The following is an 11,307-nucleotide window of genomic DNA, read 5'->3' on the forward strand; positions in this document are numbered from 1 at the left end:
GTTCCTTTTATCCTATAATATAGCAATATGAAGGCAGTAATTCAAAAGTTATCTGAATTCGCTTCCACAATACATGAATAAAATTATTTTAGCATTACCTTGCATTATATATATGTGTGTGTGTGTATATATATATATGCGTGTGTGTGTGCGCAATAATGCATATGACAGGAATTTTATATTTCTGAGTTAGAAGTAGCAGTATAGTAATCCACAATTTGCAAACATTGATTCTCTAAGTTTCCCATGGTTAGGAAATAGTCCTTGAATTGGAAGGCCAGGTTAAGCACATTTAGGTTTCTGGTGCCAAGAGAAAGAGGAGTATTCTGTGATTGTCCTCCAGACCATTCCTTTAAATGTCTTCCTCCTTGGAAACAATGCACACAAAATGAATAATGCTTATGCTGCTGTGGACCCAGGCACATGCACTTGTACCCAGGAAATAACAGATGCTCTCAGATCCCATGATAGAGGCAGAACCACAAAGGCCAGAACAGGTTTAGATTAATAAGAATGTATTCTGCATCTGTAACAGGTTATCTCTAAGAAAGCATGTTCCTCAAGTAGCTGATTTTTCTTTTTTAATAAAAAAAGCTAAACTGAAATAATTTTATTTGTAAAGAATATTCTGGCAATACATTAGACTAATTTCATTTGCGTTTTCATTCCCTCTTTCCTGATGTTGAAAAGGCTGGATTATTTTCATCAGTAAAGATCGTAAAAGGTGCTAGAGAAACCTTGCAAATGACCTTTCAATTTACAAAGACAATAATTTAATTTTGTTGTCATTATGGATTGTTAATGTTGGGATAGCATTTTTTGTGTCATCTAGCTTGATGCAGTGAATTTGCAGTGAACTAAGTTCAGAGCTAGAAAGAATTTGCCTTCACACAAAACTTACTTATTTCAAAGTGTTCCTGTAATTTTGTTTTTTGTCACCAAGCTATAGAAAATGGTAATTGTTGGAATATATGTGTGTTCGTTCAGTAAGGTGATTTGAAATAGGCTGTGACTTCTGGTTGGGGGAAGAAACAAGTGTTAAATGTCATCTGGTGAGAGGTACCCCTTTACCTCAATTAGTTGACCAGTCAAGTGAATTTGTAAGAACAACACAGGTGTTTCTTTCATGGCTACACCAGCTATGATGACAAGCATAGTCCATAATCTCTCCTGTAAGGTGGAGCATGTGCATAGGTATGGATTAATTGTTGAATGGTCATAGGAAAATAGGAAGAGGAGTGAAATGATCTCTGTGTCACTAGGTTTAGCCTTCAGCTGTTTTCAGAAATCATATCATAGAACATATTAGAGTCCCTTGCATGGACAGCTTAAGATGCATTTTGAAGTCAGTGATATTTCTAGTGCTCACTACTTTTGTTGGAAGGCTCTTGCAAAAATGCATTTTACTGATTAAACGAGGAGCCTCTTCCTAATTCTGGCCTCAGTATTTGTGGCCATTATTAATCCATTTGTCCTTTTGCCAGTATGCTTTAGCCTAGATTAACTTCTCCTTGCTGGTGCTTTGCTATTTGATGTTGCAGTGGGTTGACTGACTGGATGCCAGGTACCCACCAAAGGGTTCTACCACTCCTCTCATCAGCTGGACAGGGAGAGAAAATATAATGAAAAGCTCATGGGTCAAGATAAGGGCAGGGAGAGATCAGCCTGCTTATGTCGAAGGCTAAACAGACTCTACCTATGGAAATTAATTTATTGCCAAAAAAAAAAATCAGGGTAGAATAATGAGAAATTTTACTAAATCTTAAAACAACTCTCCTGAACCTCACCTGTCTTCTTGGGCTTGCCTCTGCTCCTCATTGTTTTTTACTTCTCCCCCCCAAAACAGTGCAGGGGGACAAGGAAATGGGAGGTGTGGTTATTCCTCACATTTTTTTCCTCTACTGATGTGAGATCCCTCCTGGGAGAAGACCCTCCTTGATCATCTCCAATGTGAGTTCTTCCCATGGACTTTGTGAACTTCTCCAACATTAATCTCTTCCACAGGGTGCAGTCCTTCAGGAGAAGACTGCTCTAGCGTGGGTCGCCCACAGGGTTGCACGTCCTCTGAGCAAAACTGCTTCAGGGTGGCCTCCTCTCTCCATGAGTCCACAGGTCTGACAGAAGCCTGCTTCCCAAGGGACCACAGCCTTCTTTGGGCATCCCCTTGCTCTGATGTGGAGTTTTGCACGGTCTTGCAAGTGGATCTTTGCTCCACCATGGACCTCCATGGGTTTTTGGGGCCCAGCTGCCTCACCGTGCTCTTCATCACTGGTTGCAGAAGAACCTCAGGTCTGGCACCTGCAGCACCTCCATCCCCTCCTTCTCTACTGACCTTGGTGTCTGCAGAGCTGTTGCTCTCTCTGGCTGCTGTTTTTTCTGCAGAATTGTTTTCTTCCCTTCTTAAATCTGTTACCCCATATGTGCTACCACCATTGCGGACAGCCTCGGCCTTGGCCAGTGGCCTGTCTGTCTTGGAATTGGCTGGTCTTGGCTCTGTTGGACATGGAGAAGGCTGCTGGAAGACTGTCACAGGAGCAACCCTTGTAGCCCTACCACTATTAAAATCTTGCCCTGCAAACCCAGTGCATATGTGGTATTTTAATTTTATTTTTCCCAGTGTATGTCAGTGTCTCTAAGTCTTCCTTTGGTAGACAGAGAAGCTGTCTCTATTCCTTTGATTATCTTTGAACAATTCTCTGCACCTGATCCAGTTTGTATCTTTTTTAACATAGACGTTCAGAAGTATAGACTGCATTTTGCTGCCAACACTAAAAGTGCTTTATACAATAGCATTTACATTTTCTTTTCTTTGCTGGAAATAGTTTTCCGTATGCATCATATGATTTCAGTTGTCTTTTTCAAAGCTGTATCAAATGGGTGTCTTGGGTATCCTATGATGGCCATCCTTTTTCTATACTGCCTCCAGTTGTCTATATTTCATAGCAGCCCTCAAGTGCATGACACTGTATTTTGTGGTATTAAAATTTAATCCAGTTTCTATTACTTCAGTCCTCAGGGTCATAGAGCTCTTTGTGTATGATATTCTGGTCCTCAGCCAAGACCGTTACTGCTTTACAGTTTTACATCAGCAAAGAGTAATTAATGCATGTAATTTTTTGTGTCCAGGTCATCAGTGAAAATATTAAGAAAAGATTCATCCTCAAATGGATCCTTGAAGATCTCCTTTAAGACTTGCCCCTCAAATGAATAGTTCTACTTTACATATCCCTATGTTCTCCTGAGGCCATTTCTTACTTACCTTGCATTTCTTGTGCTTTTCTTCACCATGTCCAAGTAATATTCCATGCAGAGCAGATCAGTGCTGAAAGTAATTGTGTTCCTTGGAGGTGTATGCTTATCTTTTCAATATCTTTCTGAAGTACAGATATAATCTTTTCCAGTTCCATTTGTTTTATTTAAAATACTGAAAGTTATTTAGGGAAAAAAATGAGGCAAAATCATGTTTTGGTAGAGACCAAGGAGACAGTTAATAGATCCTTTTCTCTCTGTGTGTATCTATCAGTGTGAATATGTGAGTACAGAGAATGATAGGGGCAGACTTCCATGTTGGAATTGTTGGTGTATTACCAGAGTCTGAGCCTGTAGGAGCCCCAGCCTCATGTCTGTGCAGCTGTCTTCATCACTGTCAGATTCACATGACATCTACTCCTTGTTTTCTCAACACTGGAAAATCATTGTGTTACATGGCTTTGTATTTTTTCTTTTAGAATCTGTAATATTTTCAAATATTTATGTGTGATCACCTAGGGCCTTAAAATATTATCTTTTAATAGTGTTTTAGTGTAAGAAATATTTTGATGGTACTCCATTTCTTGTGTCTGTGGTACGTTGCTGTTAAGTCCATGATGCTCAAGCTCAGTTTGTCCACTCACAAAGATTTATTATTTTCCCTCCATACAATATGAGACTGACTACAAGCAAAGGTGCCATCCATGGTTGGCCTGATCTCAGGAGAATGTTCATACTTAGATAATAACTTTACTTTGTGGGTTTGTTGTCTTTTCACTGGACATCTCTTCTGGTACAAAGTATTACCCTGACATCGTGGTAGGCAATTATCCAATGGTGTCTTGGTTCTTACCATATGCATCAGTCTTTCACTTAACTTTCATATACGTAAATTAATTACTCTCTGTGTCAGCCAGTATCATCTTCAGTCAGATGGTGATTCTTAAGTCTGATCACTGTCTCTCCTTCTAAAGGGAACTAATTTACATTTAACACAATACTGTACTGAAAAGATGTTTTCTGTCTCATCTATATTCAATAGCAAATCTGTGCTTTTCAAATGGAGATGGAGAGAAGATCCTATGAACTACTGCAAACCTGCAAATGCTTCTGGTAGCAGTAGGAGCTGGTATCAATCAGTAACACACCCAAATTTAATGGGAAGCATGTGCTTGTGCAAAATTTTATTGACTGGCCCTTAGAGCCAGCTAGACCACCAGCATGGATACTATAAAAGCCTTTTCCCCCATGAAAGAAAATTGCATATCCTAAAATGGAGGTGCTCTGATGTCCATTCACTTTTAGCATTTCTCTGTTTCTGTCTTGTGTAAGCGATCTTATTAAAAAACTTTCTTTTGTATTCTAATTATGGAATGCCAAAGGGGCTCTCATCTCAGATGAGGGCTTTAAGGGCTATTGATAATACATATAACCTTTTCCAGCACCAAGATCTGAACCCAAAGTCAGCAGAAAAAGGCAGGAGCTGAAATGAATGTTTTTACCAGTGAGTGTAATTAGCTAATAGAGCAGCTTCTGGTAGGAGTAGCTGAACAACAGTCATTGAAATGTCAAAGACTTACTGTGTTTTTGTTTGTTTCCTTGTATTTAATGTGAGCCACATGGTAATGAACAATACTTCATTTTGAGTGTCCAAGAAGGGGAAATCTTATTAACAAAAGCTTTATAGTAGCACGTGTGAAAGAGAGCTTTCATTATACTTGTAGGGTTAATTTATATGGGGTAATGTTTGGTCTCAGTTAATCCATCTGTCCAAAATATTTTAACAATATCTTAATGAAACTTTGAGCCAGATGTCAATGTAGAAAGAGTTGCCTATTTTCACCATTGATTTTCAGTAAAGTATTGAGGAATGAAAAACTGAAAACCTAATTCTGAAAAAGAGGAATTACAATGATCATCATTGATTTTAACAGGGTCAGCAGTTTATGGAGCATTTATATTTGAACAACTGAAGTAGCAAAATAAAAATTGATACATATTCAAGATTTCCTTTAAGCATATAAGAGGCAGTCATTGTAAAACATGCAATTCTCTCATGTGTATTGGCTCATAATGTTTTATAGTGTTTTATAATACATACCCCCACCAAAAAAAAAACCAAACCAGAAGAAAACAACCTTTGTAAAACATAAATTGTGTTGCAGCTGCCTTCCTACTTCATAATAGTCACAAAGCTGGTCCCACATCTGTCATTGCTAAATGAAAACTGAAATGATACTGATAATTTTTAATCCTTTGACCAAAAAGTTTCCAGCAGGTATTAATCTATGTTCACTGCATACAATTCTTAACTGCATGTGGAATCATTCAATTGATTACTGCTGGTGAAGGATCTTAACAGGATCTTGGACTTCAGTGATCTTTATAGGTCCCTTCCAGCTCAGAACATTCTATGATTCTATGATCAGGGCCCTACTAGACCTTAATTGTCCTGACAACCTCCCATTGGGCCTCTGTCTACACCTCTGTCTATGAGCCAGGGAGTCTGATTTCAGCTTAGTCCAGGCCTTCAGTCCCTGTCTGAGCTGTATCAGAGACTGCTGGTTTCTAGCTCAGCCACAGCGCTTCCTGGCCATGGACTCTGCTGACCAAGACCCTAACTGAAGGCTGCTTTCATGGCTTGACCTCAGACCTGCCTCATCACCAGGAATTTTCCTGATGATCTGCACTCTTGGTTGAGTTTGGCTGCCATCTCTGGGGCTGTCCTGTGGGGCTGGGCCTTTGCTGGCAAGACACCTGATCTGCTGGCTGGACATCATGCTTGGCTTCCACCTTGCCATGCCTTAGGGAGCAACCAGACCTTACTGTACACTGCTGTAACTGACTACAGAAAGATAGAAAAACTTGGATTCAGCTTCTGTTCCAGTGGACAAAGGGGTGTTGCTCATGAATGTTGGAATCATGGGTTGAATCAATCTCTGAAATATTAAAAAGAAATCTGAGGCAGAGTAGTTTAACTCTGGTAAATAAAAAGCTTTTGTTTAATGATTACATTCATGAGTCTGTGGTTAAGGAGTTGTTACAGAGCTGAGCTTGGCCATGGACAGCAGAGAATTGAATCTGTTTGGGACTGTACTTTGCAAACTTATAGATAATACTCAAATCCATTGCAAAACAAGAAGCTTTTATCAGGCCGTCATTTCTTAACTTTAGAAGAGTTAGGCATCACATAACTACCTCAAGTGGCTGGGTGGGCAATTCCTGCTTTCTTGATTTATTGAGTCTTTAAAATGTCAATGCTTTCAGACCTTCGAGTGCATTTATGGCCAGATAATCTTTTAGTTTCTGTGGCTTTTGTAGGCACATAACTTTTAGTTACCCTGCACAGCATTCCTATCCCACCTCCCTCTCCTTATTATGTGTACAGCATTTTTTGTTGTCAGACTGTTACATCTAGCAGTACATGACTCATGGCCCATTGCAGCTCAGTCAAATGTCACTGTTATGAATATACTGCAAGATGTGCCTACCTTGCACATCTTTGGTGCAATATTTATTATTCATCTCTTGCTGGAGTGAGTGGAAAGATACCCATGAGGCTGCAAAGACTTTTGGAGCAGGTCTGAGTCTGCCTTTAGTGTACCTGATTACTGCGCAAGAACAAAAGGCCTATTTTTATACTTGGTAGTCATCACTTTTATAACTTTAATGTAGTCACTATGACTCAAATGGAAGTGTCAGTGTACTCTGGTTGCAAGATCTTACACACCCAGGACCTCTGAGAAGCTCATAGATTTCACATGGGCTAACATGCAGTTACATTAAGAACACCTCATCTACTTCTTGAACAAAATGGCTGTAGCAGAGGCCCACTGCATTGTCACCCATGATGGTCTGCCCACCAGTCCTAATGTGAAAATTGCCTGCTGGCTCATGTCCATCTCTAGAGCCATGTGCATTCTCACTACTCTCAACATAAAGGGCAAATTGCTGACCTTCCCAGTCTGTCCATCCTCGCCTTTCTTTCTGAATTTTGCTTTAACCCTCATTAATGGCATTTCATTCCTGTTGTCTTGAGTTCTTTTGCTTGTTTACATACTCCTGCATAGGCCCACAGTTGGCTTTTCCCATATTCCCTTGTTCCCACTTTTTTGTGTCTCTCTGTCTGCCTTTATCAACACTTTGAATTCAGTATCTTCAGTAGCTATCTGGGAACAGTGGAAAACACCTCAACAAATGCACTTTGATGCCACTCTGTCATTTTCTCACATGTACTTTTTTTCTCTATTGTCTTCCATGGCCTTCAAGATGTACATTTTTCTAAAGTAATCCATTTGAAACAAGCTTTCTTATGGTCTCAAAGCATTGTTATTACTTAATTATTAAGTAAAATTGTGGAGGCACTGATGCTTTCTTAAGAAAAATCTGTGTATATAATATCAGATGGGATAATCTGTGATGTGCTAGTTTATTGATGATCTGGATGAAGGGTTCAAGTTTACCAGCAGCAGATTTGCAGATAACACCAAGTTGTGTGCAAGTGTTGATCTGTTGGAGGAGTGCTCTGCAGAGGGACCTGGACAGGCTGGATAGATGAGCCTAATCCAACACTATGAGGTTTAACAGATCAAGTGCCAAGTCCTTCACTTTGGTCACAATAACCCCATGAAGCACTGCAGGCTGGGGATGGAGTGGCTGGACAGCGGTCAGGCAGAAAGGGAGTGGGTGCTGGTTGACAGCGACTGAACACGAGCCTGCAGGGTGTCCACATGGCCGAGAAGGCCAATGGTATGCTGGTCTCTACCAGCAGTAGGGTGGCCAGCAGGAGCAGGGCAGGGATTCTTCCCCTGTACTCAGCACTGGTGAGGCCACACCTTGAGTACTGTGTCCATTTCTGGGCCCCAAAACTTTGGAAGGACATTGAGGTGCTGGAATGTGTCCAGAGAAGGGCAATGGAGCTGGTGAAGGGTCTGGAGCACAAGTCCTGTGAGGAGCAGCTGAGGGAGCTGGGGTTGTTTAGCCTGTAGGAGGCTCAGGAGAGACCTTATCACACTACAATTACCTAAAAGGAGGTAGTAGCTGGACAGGGAGAGGGGGTCAGTCTCTTCTCCGAGGCACCCAGTGACAGGACAAGAGGACACAGTCTTAACCTGCACCATGGGAGGTTTTGGCTGGGCTTTAAGTAGAAGTTCTTCAAGAAAGAGTGATTGGGCATTGGAATGGGCTCCACAGGGAGATGGTGGAGTCATGATCCCTGGAAGTGTTGAAGAAAAAACTGGATGCGGCAGTCACTGTTGTGGTCTAGTTGACAAGGTAGTGTTAGATCATAAGTTGGACTTGATGACCTCAAAGGTCTTTTCCAACCTAGATGATTCTGTGAGGATGAATAGGATTTGGGCTTGGTTTTCATCGAGTTCAGTTTCTTCCAGACAGGCCCAGCCTGACCACCTTTATATGCAGTAAAAGAAATCCCATGTGCAATTTGTCTTGAGCAGTATGATTAAAATGTACCTTTTTAAAAGGTGTCAAGAATGTTTGATATTGTAACATTTGACCCATGCCCGTTTGTGTAGGCTCACTCATTTGGCAGAGCTCCACAATAGCTGTGAAATCCCAGCAGGTTGTTTCCTGGATATCACAGCAAAACAAGAATTCACTAGCTCAATTTTAAAGCAGGGGAAAGAAAACAACATAGAAAAATTTAAATTATATTTAAACAAATTATACAAATGTTTGGAGTAGTCATCATATGCATTTAATCCCTGCTGAAAAGTCTTCTTCTACTTCTAGAAAAATAAAACTGGGTAATATTGATTTTATATTTTCTCTTTGGTCTGACATTTATTCATTTCTACTGCAGGAGGTGCAAATTCTCTTAAAATAGTATTTGCTGAAAATACATTACTACGGCCCAAATGAGTATTTTGAATCCATTGCTCCTAGTTAACTGGTATTCTTTGCTAAGCCTTTAAATTGTCTAATTAATTCTTCATTGGGGCTGATGGGAATTAAGACTACCTCTGCAGAAATAAGTGGAAGAATAGGAAGATAAGAGGATGGAGAAAAACACTCAACATCTCTGGAGGGAGGTGGCATTTTTGTCTTAAAAACTGTCAGCTCTTAGAGTATTTATGACTGATTCTCAGAAGACAAATGTCTAAAATTAAATGCTTCAGATTTGCAAGTGACAAATGAGTCATGGGTAGATGCAGAGAAAAGTAGAAAAACCAGCAATGACAGAATGTGGGTGTTAAGAATAATAAAAAATAAATCTGAGATCTGATAGCAGAATATTCATAACTGATCTCATTCTGTTTCAAAGTTTTAGAAAAATGCTATTTGAATTCCATTACCTAGTTTTTCAACATCAGCAATCCCAAATAAGTTGAATAATTTGTTATCCAAAATAAGAAAAAATATTCAAGTTCAAACCTGAAAATCTATAGTACCTGTGAAAATCAATAATTTGAAAAAATGTTTTACTTTTTGGAAGGAGATCTTGTGTGTTTCTTGATTGTAATGGGTTCTGATTGTCATGACTTTATAGCTATTTTTTTAAAGTATTAAAAATAGTTTAATGGAGTGCATCTGTTCTTCATTATTTCTCCTGGAGTCTTAGTTTGATCTGCACAGTACTCTGAGTAAGATCAACTCATCCAGATATCTGGTTCCTTAGTCTGATACTAAGGTGATAACAATAAAATTTGTTATGTGAAACCATGGGATCATATTCCAGTGCATATCTCCTCTCCTGGAAAGGCTGTAACTGGCAGGCATGTCTCCAGGGAATCAAAGAGGATGCAGATGGGAGGGGTGATGGCAGCCGTCTTTGCAAAGATGTCACTCCCTGAGGTGAGATGAGACACATGAACAAAGCAATTTCTACATGAATGCATCTTACTGCTCTGCAGTCAGGTTCACTTTTCCTTTCTGTCTTGAAAGATGTGCCTAATGAAATAGCAGGTAATAGCATCTATGTATTTAGTGGCTGATACACCGAGAACACATTTCATAAATTGTTGAATTTTCACAAATTCAGAATACATTTTTAAAGAAATTAAGTTTGAAAACTGGTCATCATATAAACATGGGAAAAAATCATACTCAACTTCTGATTACAAAGGAGAAAATAGACTCTGCTGTTAAACTTTAGTTTTTGATTACAGACAAAATATCTTTGTCAGTATGATTTCATGTGTGCTTTGTTAATTGTCACTAAATATTCTGACCCTGCTTGACACAGGGGTGCACAATTCCTAACTTTCACATGTTAAATGCTCTTTGTGCAAAAGTGTACCTTCTGTTCCAGGTAACAAGAAAAAAACTTGATTTTCTAGATGTAATGTGAAAAGGATGGAAAATACCTCTAAAGAAGGGAACTTACTGTGTCCTGTAAATCTACACCTGGCCTTTTGTTGTGACCTCTCTATGCTGCACTGAGCAGTTCTCAAACTAATTGAGAATGACCTGAGTCAGGAGGATTCCTCTGGAATAGATCCAACACCAAGCACTGTGCCCTCTTCTTCTCTCTTTCTTCTGATCTTTTCCCTTACTGCTTGGTGATTGCAGCCTACTTGAGTTAAGATCATTTATGTGGAGAATATGAGAACCCTCATCTTAGCCCTTATTAACGGTGATTAAAAGAAAAGGGTCAAATGCAAAGGGTGAAATTCAAGAATTAAATAGCATCATGTGTTTAAGTAAAGAAGTGTGTCCAGTGTGACAGAGATACTCAAAGATGTACCCATAGTGGGTGTCCTTCTTGCCTGCATCACTGGAATTCAAGGCTGACTCCAACAAGGAGCCGTAGCACCACAGGTGCTAAAAAATTAAAAGCACTTGATGAGTTCTTTTAATTAAAAATCCACAGGACTTGATGAGTCAGTGGCTGGTACTTAATTTTCTTGGTTTAACAGTAGTAGGAGTGCTCTGCATCTGTAGGTGGGTCAGTTCCTTTTCTCCCTGCCAGTTTTTTCTGCTACCACTTCTTTGATGGCTCTACTGTGAGGGAGTTTTCTACTCTGAGGGATTTTGTTTTTCCTTAGGATTGTTTCTTCCTTCCCCTTCTTATGCTGTTGTAGAGACTTGCTCTCATAC

The sequence above is a fragment of the Passer montanus genome, unplaced genomic scaffold, assembly GCF_014805655.1.
Source record: "Passer montanus isolate IOZ18808 unplaced genomic scaffold, ASM1480565v1 scaffold14, whole genome shotgun sequence".
NCBI classification, from domain to species: Eukaryota; Metazoa; Chordata; class Aves; order Passeriformes; family Passeridae; genus Passer; species Passer montanus.